Source organism: Rutidosis leptorrhynchoides, chromosome 6 (genome assembly GCF_046630445.1).
Source record: "Rutidosis leptorrhynchoides isolate AG116_Rl617_1_P2 chromosome 6, CSIRO_AGI_Rlap_v1, whole genome shotgun sequence".
NCBI lineage: Eukaryota > Viridiplantae > Streptophyta > Magnoliopsida > Asterales > Asteraceae > Rutidosis > Rutidosis leptorrhynchoides.
Window position 1 is genome coordinate 424,534,052 of NC_092338.1, and position 12,891 is coordinate 424,546,942.

The following is a 12,891-nucleotide window of genomic DNA, read 5'->3' on the forward strand; positions in this document are numbered from 1 at the left end:
TTTTTGTTTAGAGCTTGTCATGTTTGGTGTCAAGAAATTCATTTTCATTTAAAATAAAAGGTCCTTTATATAAGAAGTGTTAAAAGTCTAGGTTCGTTGATGAAACTTTAGTTATCGACAACTACCAATTGTGTATGCTAGATATAAAATTTGTTTGTATTGGTAAAGTTATACTCGATTGTTTTGTTCATATGTTCCTCTGGTTTAGTTATGTACCTTTCTATCCATTTGGATGTTTCACCTCCAATTCTTCAAATATATTTATACTAGTTAAAGACCCGCAATTTGCGGGATTCTTTAAAAAAATTTGTTATAATAAAGTAGAATCGGGCTAAGTTATTGAGGATTAATTATTAATTATTACAAATTATGGGGTATTTGATAAGTGATATATTGAACTTGAAATAAGGTAGAAGAGTGTAAGAAAATTCAAATATAACACTGTTGAAACATTATATTGTGGAGTAATAGTCCTGAATTGGTGGGATCTTGATAGAAATCTGATGTAGTGGAGTAACACATTTTAAAACTATATGTATATTTTATTTAGTTACATATCACACAATTGATAGAATAAAAGAATCACAATCTCTAAACATATTTCTTAGTGTTTCGATTGATTTTCTATAATTTTCACATTCCAGCTTCAAAGATCTACTTGAAAGAGTTTCACAATGGCTGCACAAAGAAAGTTGTATCTATTCGTTCATTTAAATAAGTTTTTACCGAGCACTATAATTCTGCATATTTGAATCATTAGCTACACTTTACACTTATCTTTAATTTTAAAGCACTCAAATCGATAGTATGGGTCAAAATGACATCTATAATAGATACTATTATCATTATAATACACAAAGCTATAAAAAAACAGGTCATTGTAAATTTGACAGAATGTTATAGGACATATTACTTCATACTCGACTTGTGCCTTTGAGACTGCTTAAAATATCATCAATAATTGGGTGTATACTATAAATACTTTGTCGGAGTATGACCTCCACAAATTGAAATGTCTAAGGCTCCGTTTGGCTCGCGGAATATTTTTGGATGGAATGGAATACACTAAGGGAATTACATTATGAAGGAATTATTTTCCAAGGAATTAGATTACATGATTAAAAAAAATAAAAGGGATGTGGTCAAGGAATCTAAATGTGATTAAGTAATTTGATAGAAATGCCTCTTTAATAAATAATATATTTTTTTTTATCTATTTTGGTGACCAAAGAACTCAACACTAACCCTAAACCCTAAACCCTAAACCCTAACCCCTAAACTATAACTCATAAACTCCAAACTCTAACCCTTAAACCATAAACCCTAAAACTTTAAACCCTAACCCCTAAATAAACTTTAACCCTAAACCATACACCCTAAACTCTAACCCTAAACCCTATAACCCCTAAACCCCCTAAACCATAAACCCTAAACTCTAAACCTCAAACCCTAAACCATAAATTCAAAAATCTAAATCCTAAACCATGTACCCTAAACCCTATACCTTAAACCATAAACCCTAAATCCTATACACTAAACCCAAAACCTTATATCTATACTTTAAACCATAAATTGTAAAAACTAAACCCTAAGCCCTAAACCGTATACCCTAAGCCCTAAACCATATATTCTAAAATCTAAACCTTAAACCTTAATATATCTAAACCATAAACCCTATACACTAAACTCTAAACCCTAAACCCTAAATCAACCCTAAACCACCAACCCTTAACCCTACTCACTAAACCCTAAACCATATACCATAAACCTTAAACCATAAATTCTAAAAACTAAACCTTAAACATTAAACTCTAAAACCTAAACCCAATACACTAAACCCTAAACCCTATATCTAAACCCTAAACCATAAACCATAAAACCCTAAACCCTAAACTCTATAGCATAAATTCTAAAAACTAAACCTAAACTCTAAAGCCTAAACTCTAAACCCTAAACCCTTAACCCTAATCCCTAATCCCTAAACCCTAAACCCTAAACCCTATACCGTAAACCCTGTACGCTAAACCCTAAACCCTAAATCCTAAAGCATAAATTCTAAAATCTTAACCCTAAAACCTAAATCTTAAACTGTAAACCATAAACCGTAAACCCTAGATAGCAATTCCTGAACCTTAAACCATTAACTCTCAACGTTAATCCTTTTTATCCATTAAACTTATATTAGTTGTCAAAATGAATTTGAATTTAGTTTGTACTATAGGTATATATAGTTAGATATGTACAAAAAATATTCAAAGGATATTTAACCATAGAACATTTACATCTCAGTCAAATACGTCTCAAGACTAGGGATGGCATCGGGTCGGGTTTGGGTCGGGTTTAGGTAATCCCGGACCCGATTAGGAAACCCCGCCCCAAACCCGGCCCGAAACCCGTCGGGTCCCCATTTACTTACATACTATCGGGTTTCGGGTTTCCCCACGGGTAAACGGGTATACCCGATTACTGTATTTCCTTTTCAATAAGTTACCAAATCAAAATATCGAAAACTAACTTAACTACTTCATGTTTAAAGTTTTATAAAATATAACATACAAAAAGTTGATTGAAAAGTTTCTAAAATACTCAAATACACAAAGTATATAAAATATTGCATCTCGAAAACTTGTTGTATATGATTATATTGAATAAAATTATACTCGTTTTCAAAACAAATAAGAGAAATCATTCATACATTAACTATATAATGCTAATACTAAAATTTTACATAAAAATTATTATCAAAATTCCTCGGGCCGGGTATACGGGTATACGGGTCGGGTAAACGGGTTTGTATTCAAAACCATACCCGAACCCAAACCCGAATTTTTTTTTATAACCATCCCCATACCCGGCCCATGACCCAGCGGACTCGGGTCAGACCCGACCCAATTAAAACGGGTTTCGGGTTTCCCCATCGGGTACGGGTCATTTTGCCATCCCTACTCAAGACTTTCTTATAAACAACATTCTTGGTGGTATTTGAATCATTCCCATTGTCGTCCAATATGATTGGTTTTAATCCATTCTTTGTAGTCAAGTACGCATGTCTGCAATGATTGTGTATTCATTTTATTGAAAGAAGTAAACACATAGTAATAATTTTTGTAATATGATGAATGTGCTACATGACAAATGTAATGTGTCATTATTATTTTTTTATTTTTTGTTGTCATCACAATGCAGGATGGAAACTATGGTGTAGGAAAATGTGCTGGCTTGAACAATTATGGTTTAGACTCGTTTGACCCATGACCCATTTCAACTTAAAAGACTGTTTTGATCCCGTTATTCAAACCGACCCAACCTGACACGTTTTCCGGTATAAGTTTAAGACATATCTGTTATAATTCAGTAGGCTTATAACTACCTTTAGTGGTTCTTGACTGTAGAAGGTATATAGAGATAGAGATACTGTAAAACGGAGAAAACAAAGGTTGAACAAAATGTATGAGTAATTGGTTTTTATTTATAGAAAAATGTACAATGAGAGTTTGGTGGCATTTGGAATCTAGAGAGAGAGTGTGTTTTTTGTTAACCAAAAAATACATCCCATAAACTCTAACTCAACACACCTATTTATACTCAAAAAAATATACTATGCAATATCTATAATAATAATAAAATTATCATCCAATTATTACTTTTATAACACTCCCCCTTGGATGATAATTTTATTAGTGAATAACTAGTACTGCCTCGTTAAAAACCTTGCTAAAGAAAACCCTTTGGGATAAAACTTTAGCTAAGGGAAAAAGAGTGCAGCATATAGTTGACTCCCCCCTCAAGTAGGCAACGCCTGAGTTGTTACATCTTCTGAACATGCCTCATGCCAATATTATGAACGTGTGTTCTGAAAATAGCAGTTGGAAGTGCTTTGGTGAAAAGGTCAGCAGAGTTTTTGCTGGACTGAACATATCTCATTTCAATCTGATTGTCCTTAATGAGATTTTGAGTGTATGAGAAGAATCTAGGGGGTATGTGTTTTGTTCGGTCACTTTTGATATACCCTTCTTTCATCTGTGTTATGCAAGCTACATTATCTTCATAGATAGTTGTTGAACTTTTATTGCGTTCTAGTCCACAAGAATCAGTAATGAGTTGTGTCATTGATCTCAACCAAAAACATTCCCGACTGGCTTCATGTAATGCAATTACTTCGGCATGATTTGATGATGTTGCAACAAGTGTTTGTTTTTTGAGAACGCCATGATATTGCGGTACCTCCATTTAGGAATACATATCCATTTTGAGATTTAGCTTTATGTGGATCAGATAAATAACCTGCATCTGCATAACCAACCAAATCTTGTTTTGATTCGTTAGAATAAAATAATCCTAAATCAGTAGTTCCTCGAAGGTATCGAAATATGTGTTTGATCCCATTCCAGTGTCTTTTGGTAGGAGCTGAGCTGAACCTTGCCAACAAATTAACTGCAAAAGAAATGTCAGGTCTTGTACAATTTGTAAGATACATAAGAGCTCCAATTGCACTAAGATATGGTACTTCTGGTCCCAGGATATCTTCATGATCTTCACAGGGACGAAATGGATCAGTGTCAACATTAAGTGATCTAACAACCATAGGAGTACTTAATGGTTTTGCCTTGTCCATATTAAAACGTTTTAAAATCTTTTCAGTATATGTTGTTTGATGTACAAGTAAACCATTAGGCATATGTTCAATTTGTAAACCAAGGCAATACTTGGTTTTTCCGAGATCTTTCATTTCAAATTCTTTCTTTAGAAGTTGAATGACTTCATGGATCTCTTTATTTATACCTATGATATTAAGATCATTGACATAAATAACTACGATATATATCTGGTCATTGTTTTCATAATTAAAACACATGTGCAAATAAGTTTATATGTATACACTTTTCTTATCAAGTAATCACTTAATCCGTTATACTATTGTATCAACCCATATAAAAATCTTTGTGATTCAATGGAATACATTTCTTTAGGTTTTGCGTTAGATGTTTCTGATACCTTAAACCCTTCAGGTATATTCATATATATCACTATCAAGTGATCCATATAGATAAGTAGTAACAACATCCATGAGATGCATTTAAATAACTACCAGGTTGATTAAGTATCTAATAAGTAATTGTATCCATTACATAAGGATAAGTTTTCCTCATAATTCATTTCTGATCTTTGTGGGAAACCTTGAGTTACAAGTCTAGTTTTGCCTTGTATCTTCATTTGCACATTTCTTTTTCGGATAAAAATTCATTTATATCCCATACGTTTCACATCTTTAAAAGTGATAACGATTGATCCGAAAACTTTTCTTTTATTGAGTGATTCTATTTCAGCTCGTATTGCTCCTTTCTGTTGAGCTCAATCATGTCTATTTTGATATTCAATGACAGATTTTGGTTCCAGATCATCATCTTTATTCATGATGTCATTGTAACATTATATGAAAATATCTCATCAAGATTTTTCATTTCATTTCGGTTCCATAATATTGCATAATTTATTGCAATTTATGTATTTACATTTATCAATATCCTCTGCAGAAGGAATATTGATTTGTGGTTCTTCTTAAACACTTTTTTTTTACCTCATTATCAGCTGATTTTTCTTTTCTAGGATTTTTATCTTTGGAACCAATTTGTCTTCCACGTTTCAGACGTGGCGAAGACTCATGAGTGACATTATTGCCAGCTTTTGGAATTTCAATTCTAACTTAAGCATTTACTGCTGGTATATATGATTTAGTCACTCTTTTTGTATCTTTAAATGCATAAAGTAATTAATTTGCAAGTTCTTGCATATGCATTATTTTTGAACTTTCGTTTCGCATTCTTTTGTGCGAGTTTTATATACCTTAATTGATGTTCACATAATGAAGCATCTTTTTATTTATTTTTCATTTCTCCCCCTAATATAGGGAACAATGTTTCATTAAAGTGACAATCGGCAAAATGTGCTGTAAAACATCACCCGTCATGAGTTCAATATATCTTATGATTGAAGATGTTTCATATCCAACATATATTTCCATCCTTCTTTGAGGAATCATTTATTGTGGTGGTGCAATTAAAAATACACTGCACAGCCAAATGTTCTAAGATGGAAAATATTTGGCTCTCGACCAAAATTAAGTTGGTAATGGAGAATATTTATGACTTGCACTTGGTTTAATGCGAATTAATGTCGCATCATGTAATTTTACATGTCCCCATATAAATATTGAGAGTTTTGTACTCATTTCCAATTGTCTAGTTATTAGCTGCAAGCGTTTATCTATTGATTTAGCTAAACCAATTTTGTGTATGCACATGAGTAACTGGATGTTCAACAACAATCCCTGTAGACATATAATAATCATTCAATACTTGAGATGTTAACTCACCAGCATTATCAAGTCTCATCCTTTTAATGATGTAATCAGAATAATGTGTTCTCAATTTAATAATTTGTGCAAGAAACTTTGCAAATGCCATATTACGGCTTGATAACACACAAACATGAGACCATCCGCTAGATGCGTCTATTAGAATCATGAAATATCAAAATGGTCCACATGATGGATGAATTGGTCCATATATATTCCCTTGAATTCTTTCAAGAAATATTGGTGATTCTTTCTCAATGTGCTTTTCATTAATCACCATATGTGATTTTCATTAATCACCATATGTGTTTTTCGTTAATCACTATATGTGCTTTTCATTAATCACCATATGTGATTTTCATTAATCACCATATGTGCTTTTCATCATATATCATTTTCACCATATGCGCTTTTAATCATATGTGCTGCGCTTTTCGTCATATGCACTTTTCATTATATGCGCTTTTAATTATATGCGATGCGCTTTTCATCATATGCGCTTTTTATCATATGCGCTTTTAATCATATGCGCTGCGCTTTTCATCATATGCGCTTTTTATCATATGCGCTTTTAATCCTATGCGCTTTTCGGTGCTACATAGATATTTCTCATTTTCGATTATCATTGACTGATAATCATATCCACTATGATATATATCAGAGAAACTTAACAAATTTCTCTTTGATTTGGGAGAAAACAAGACATTGTTTACCAAAAAATTCGTACCATTTGGTAATATGAAATTTTGCCTTTTTCGTTTCTTATATCAAGTTTGCAAGAGCTGGTATAGTATTTATAATTCCTTCATTTGATTTAAATCAATGAAATATTTCTTAGATTTGATCATAGTGTGTATTTTACTACTATCTGCAATACATAGGTCTTTACCATTTAATTGATGTTGTATTTCTGCAGGATTCATACTAAAACTTCAAATAAGATAAGCAAATAATGAGTTATATTTCAGCAAGATAATCAAATTATATTACCTGCAAACAAGTTATAATCTGAAGTACATAAAAGATAACACTTAATAAAACATATGCGTTATGGTCTAAAACCATTTATTTATGAGTGATACATAAAAAAAAACTAGGCATCTTAGAAAATTCAAACCATTCAAGTCTCAAGGTAGCTCAGGGTTAATTTAATCAAGATTTGTCAACAGATTCACTCTCGTTTTCTTTTCTTTTGGGACTTATTTGTAGAGCTAAACAAGATGTTCATGTATTCAAGAAATACTAGACTGATGATCCACGTTACCAGATCATTAATAAGAATCTCCGGAATTCTTATAAGAGCGTCTACTAATATCTTTAATTTTATTCTTTCATGGATCACCGTTATTATTATTATTATTATTTTTTTGATAATTACTAACGTATCTATCTTTGAGTATTTTCCATAATACACTTGGATTTTCGATCATATAATATGTAGATTCTAAGGACTCGTCAATATGTTTGCTAAGAAAAATACTTACTATTGCTTTCTCTTGTTCGGAATAATTGTTATTTTCATTCAGAGTTTCTAAAATACCGTTTGATTCGAGATGTTTTTCTACATTCATAACCCATGTTAAGTAGTTGTTCCCACTTGTTCTAAATGAGCAAATTTAAGCCTTTTCAAATTCGACATTTTCTATTATCAAAAAGATGAATAACATAAATTATAATCATAATCAACTTCTATTCATAGACAAATAATAAAATGAAATTAGAATCATTTTAAATTCATAAGTAGCAAACAACAGAATAATGGTATGATTACAAATAATAAAACCACAAGGGCAGGATAGAATATAGGTTCACCCGATGGTATATTAGCAACAATGATGATAGTTAATATGACCAATACAATAGGAAAAATCATCCTTGTGTGAATCATTTTTACAAAAACCTTGAGAGTAGTAATCTGAAAAATAAAGATTGATTTGTGAAAATGTGAAAACGGAGATGTTTATTTTATATTTGAAAAATATAGTTGTTGTAACGTCGTCAGTTGACGTTAACAACCGTTATGTATATATGACCGTTGTAACGTCATTAGTTGACGTTAACGAATAAAGTCACTATATCAAAACGCGTATGAGTAATATAAAGGACAAGATTTTTTTTTCTTATTTTAACTTTTAAGATTTACTTTTAATAAAAATACAAACTACTTTTTCTTATTTTATCTTTTAAGATTTACTTTTAATAAAAATACAAACTACTTTTTCTTATTTTAACTTTTAAGATTTATACTTTTAATAAAAATACAAACTACTTTTTCTTATTTTAACTTTTAAGATTTACTTTTAATAAAAATACAAACTATTTTTTCTTATTTTAACTTTTAAGAATAAACATTAGTATGCATGAAATAAATAATGATTTATTGCATAAGTAATCATAAATGTTAGATAACATATAAAGACCCCATCGTATTCGTATTGATCGGAATTAATCTCGACCCATGGTACCGTGTTGTCAAATGACGTGTTGCGTACATAAAGTACCGTGTTGTCAAATGACGTGTTGCGTACAATCATGAGGTCTTATTAACATAAATATAAATGTTAGTGAAGTTAATAAGAGTTAGATTACAGAAAATATAATTCAGGTGGTATAACCGACCATATATAACTTAAATAACATAAATATAAATGTTAGTGAAGTTAATAAGAGTTAGATTACAGAAAATATAATTCAGGTGGTATAACCGACCATATATAACTTAAATAACATAAATATAAATGTTAGTGAACATAACTGTAAATGTTAGTATACATAAATAAATGTTAAATAACATAAATGTAAATGTTAGTATACATAAATAAATGTTAGATAACATAAATGTAAATTAGGCGACAGTGTCGACCATATATCATTTAGGTGGTATAACCGACCATATATTAGTTAGGTGGCAGAGTCAACCATATTTAGTATAAATGTTGAGATAATCGTGCTGATAACGTGTTATAATTCAGTAGGCTTATAACTACCTTTAGTGGTTCTTGACTGTAGAAGGTATATAGAGATAGAGATACTGTAAAACGGAGAAAACAAAGGTTGAACAAAAGGTATGAGTAATTGGTTTTTATTTATAGAAAAATGTACAATGAGAGTTTGGTGGCATTTGGAATCTAGAGAGAGAGAGTGTTTTTTGTTAACCAAAAAATACATCCCATAAACTCTAACTCAACACACCTATTTATACTCAAAAAAATATACTATGCAATATCTATAATAATAATAAAATTATCATCCAATTATTACTTTTATAACAATATCAACAATTTAGTTTTTGTGAATACATATTTTTAACCCCAAAAAAGCCCTTCATATCCTTATATCATTGACAAAAAGTTAATTGCTCTTTGGCCATTTTAGCCTCTTTCTTTACTCCACCATTTTAGATCTTCTTTTAGTCTCCAAAATTTTTTAACACTGAAAAGGTTGCCCAATCGAGTGGGATTTAAGGCGGGAGTTGATTACCTCATTTCATATTGACCCATTTTGGAGGTTCTACCCCGTCATCAATGAGTAGAATGTGGACCCCCACCACTACCGTGTATTGATTGTCAATAGCTTGTGTCCAAAAAACACAATCGTGTAGGGAAGGTAAAACAGACACCAAATTAAGAGAATGGAGCAATTCATTGGCATCATGCGAGTCTTGTTCACTCAAAGGCAAATCTATATGAAAGATCCATAGCCACTGTTGAGATTCAAGAAGTTGTTAGAAGCAAAATGGATGGACCCTAGCTTGATTAATACCTTCATAGCTGAGATTAGAAACTATCATCAGTTAGGTATATTTTTACAACAAAAGATGTAGCAACAGAACTGGCATATGGTAGTAAACAACAAAAAGTCTAATAACTAAATATAATTAGTTTATACAGTAACAAAAATGAAGTTGCACCTTTTAAGAAAAAAGATGCCCATTAAAGTTATAAATGTAGACTCTCAATATTACATTTAATCAAAAACGATGTTGTTTTACATAACAGCTATATCAACAAAAAGTATGATAACATTCTTAGAAGAAAATCTCTACTATACCAATGCTATAAGCAACATGAATAATAAGAACTTAAAAGACAACTGAAACAAATTTATAATTAAACACTAAAATAATAATAAAGAGAAAAAACATCAGACATATCAAGGAATATGTAACAATATTACATAGGCATAAGAATTGAAGAGCATATTTTATCATCCTCTGATAAAAAAGGAAAATAACTATCTAATAGTAAGACATAATGAAAAACCAAAATAGAAGCACCTTTTGTAGCCCAATTGCAACGTATCTGTCTGTCTACTGCCAAGCCATTTCCCTAATAATATAAAAACACACGACATATAAATTTAGATGTAGTGAGATATATACATGAGATAGATGAAATGAAACTACTATTTTAGTAAACACATATTTATTGTCCAATTGTCCCATTAGTTGTTCCTTACGACTCCTCTAGATATCATTATAGGATCATCAACCTTATAAAACAAAATTCTTAAACAAACAACGCCAAAATAGTCATTAAACTCAACATCATTTTCTTCATCTTCATCTTCATCATCATCAGATAAATTATATCAATACCAATAACAATTTTAGAATAACGAAAAACTTCAAAAAATCATCATACAACTTTTGTATTAAAAAAAAAAAAAAAGAACGTACAGAACCAAACAAGCGACTTACAAATGCACAACAGCCATCAACTTCATCACACACGACGCCACATCCATTTCACGAGCCACCTGATTTTTCGACACGTGAACCCAATTCATCATTGGATCAGAAACATCACACATTGTCAAAAACTACAAAACCTGCCCAAATATCTTTAATATTTAAACACCAAATATCAAATTTCTATCAGCAACAAACACCGAATTCCAATCCATAGGTGCATCTGGATGTACACAAACTTCGATCCAAATTAAATACTCAAAATCAAACTCCCATAACTTCCTAACCGCTTTATTTCTCCTCCCAATTTCACACCACGAACCGACACCATAAATAACTTTCGGTCATCACATGAAACTAACCTAGGTGTGTACTCATGCACTTGTGGTGGTGGTGGTGGGCCCGTTTGGACACGACCCCAATTACCAAGCCCAATATCATACGCTGCAAGTTTATTGCTTTCAGAGTAAACATAAAACATCCCGTTACAAACAACAACAGAACAAACGACTCCAAAATCAACTGGTATACATTGAATTTTGGTCCCATTTGTTTGCTTGGGAATCGTAAATCTCTCATGAATCTAACGGCTCGCCCCATGAACCGAACCCACCAGCGGCTATTATTAAAAATCGTCGACAGTCTTTTAAACTCTTGTTGACTTTTGACTGTTTTGACTTTTGTTGATCTTCAAAAGAGGTTCTTGATACATGCCTGACGGATAGCCTGTGCGGATCCTCGTACACATCTGATATTCCATCGATGCGCTGTCGTGTACGGAGGAAATTATTGTGTTGACTTTTGATGGTCAAATGATTGGAGATAGAAGCTAAAAACATATAAATCGATTAACACAAATAACATACTAACCTTCTTCTATTAGATGAAGGGCGATCGAATGCACCTATAAAGGGTTACAGATATAATACAATTGATGCCAATATAAAAATCAAATCGCTTGATGCGTACTTTCCACTCATTTCTCAGTGTCCATGTGACCGGCCCTTAATTTGGGATAACAATACCTACGAAAAATTTTAATTGGGCCAACCAAATTATCTTTGTGTCATAATCATTGAAATGTATAAGACAATCAAGATAACAAAAACAAAATCCATACCTTGGCACTTGTTTTATGGGCAGCTGTGGGAGCATTTCTTTGCACAATTTCAGAGTGAGCAGCAATGTGATGTGATGACCCGAAAATTTCTGACCAAATTTAAACTTAATCTTTAACGTTTCCGACACGATAAGCAAAGTCTATGAAGTTGAATCTCAAAATTTTAAATTATTCAATTACCCTTCGATTGTTCTCAATGATTCGCGAACAATTATATGTAAATAGGTACATATACTATAACTTGAAAACATAACAAAATGTTAAGTAAATGATACTGTGCATTAAACTTATTGGTTTGATTATCTGATTGATATATTCAACTACGGAATTAAAAGATTATGCCAAACGATTGAATTAAAAGATATTTAATGAGTCCCTTAAGGATTATGATATTATTACGGGTCTCTGTTGTGAGGTACACGTTGATTTGGGAAATCATTCATTCTTAACGGTATTCGGAATAAATGGTAAAGTGTTTGTTTAAATAACGTAATTTGGACACATACAATAATAAGGAATATTAACTGTTGGAATTAGATATATGAATAACTTGCGATATGTATTTTAAAACGTGTTTATTAATATTGAAAATATATATTTAATAATACGATAAAATATAATATTAACTTGGTCACAAAAAACGAATTGTTATTATATATATATTAACAAATAGCGAGACGATGATTTATAGAAGTAAATGACCAAAATACTCGAAAGTTTAAGATA

The 12,891-nt window shown here is 31.3% G+C and overlaps 1 long non-coding RNA gene across 2 annotated transcripts; it reads right to left on the minus strand.

Annotated features, from left to right (window-relative positions):
* Positions 1 to 2,665: 2,665 nt before the first annotated feature.
* Positions 2,666 to 12,225, minus strand: LOC139853200 (uncharacterized). Of its 2 annotated transcripts, none has more exons than XR_011761302.1 (4): positions 11,055 to 12,225; positions 10,632 to 10,683; positions 9,836 to 10,058; positions 2,666 to 3,050 (listed from the first exon to the last, which is right to left on the minus strand). It is a non-coding gene; the product is annotated as an uncharacterized lncRNA (long non-coding RNA). The 2 variants fall into 2 exon arrangements; XR_011761303.1 differs by having other exon boundaries at positions 9,836 to 10,125.
* Between the last annotated feature and the right edge of the window lie 666 nt (positions 12,226 to 12,891).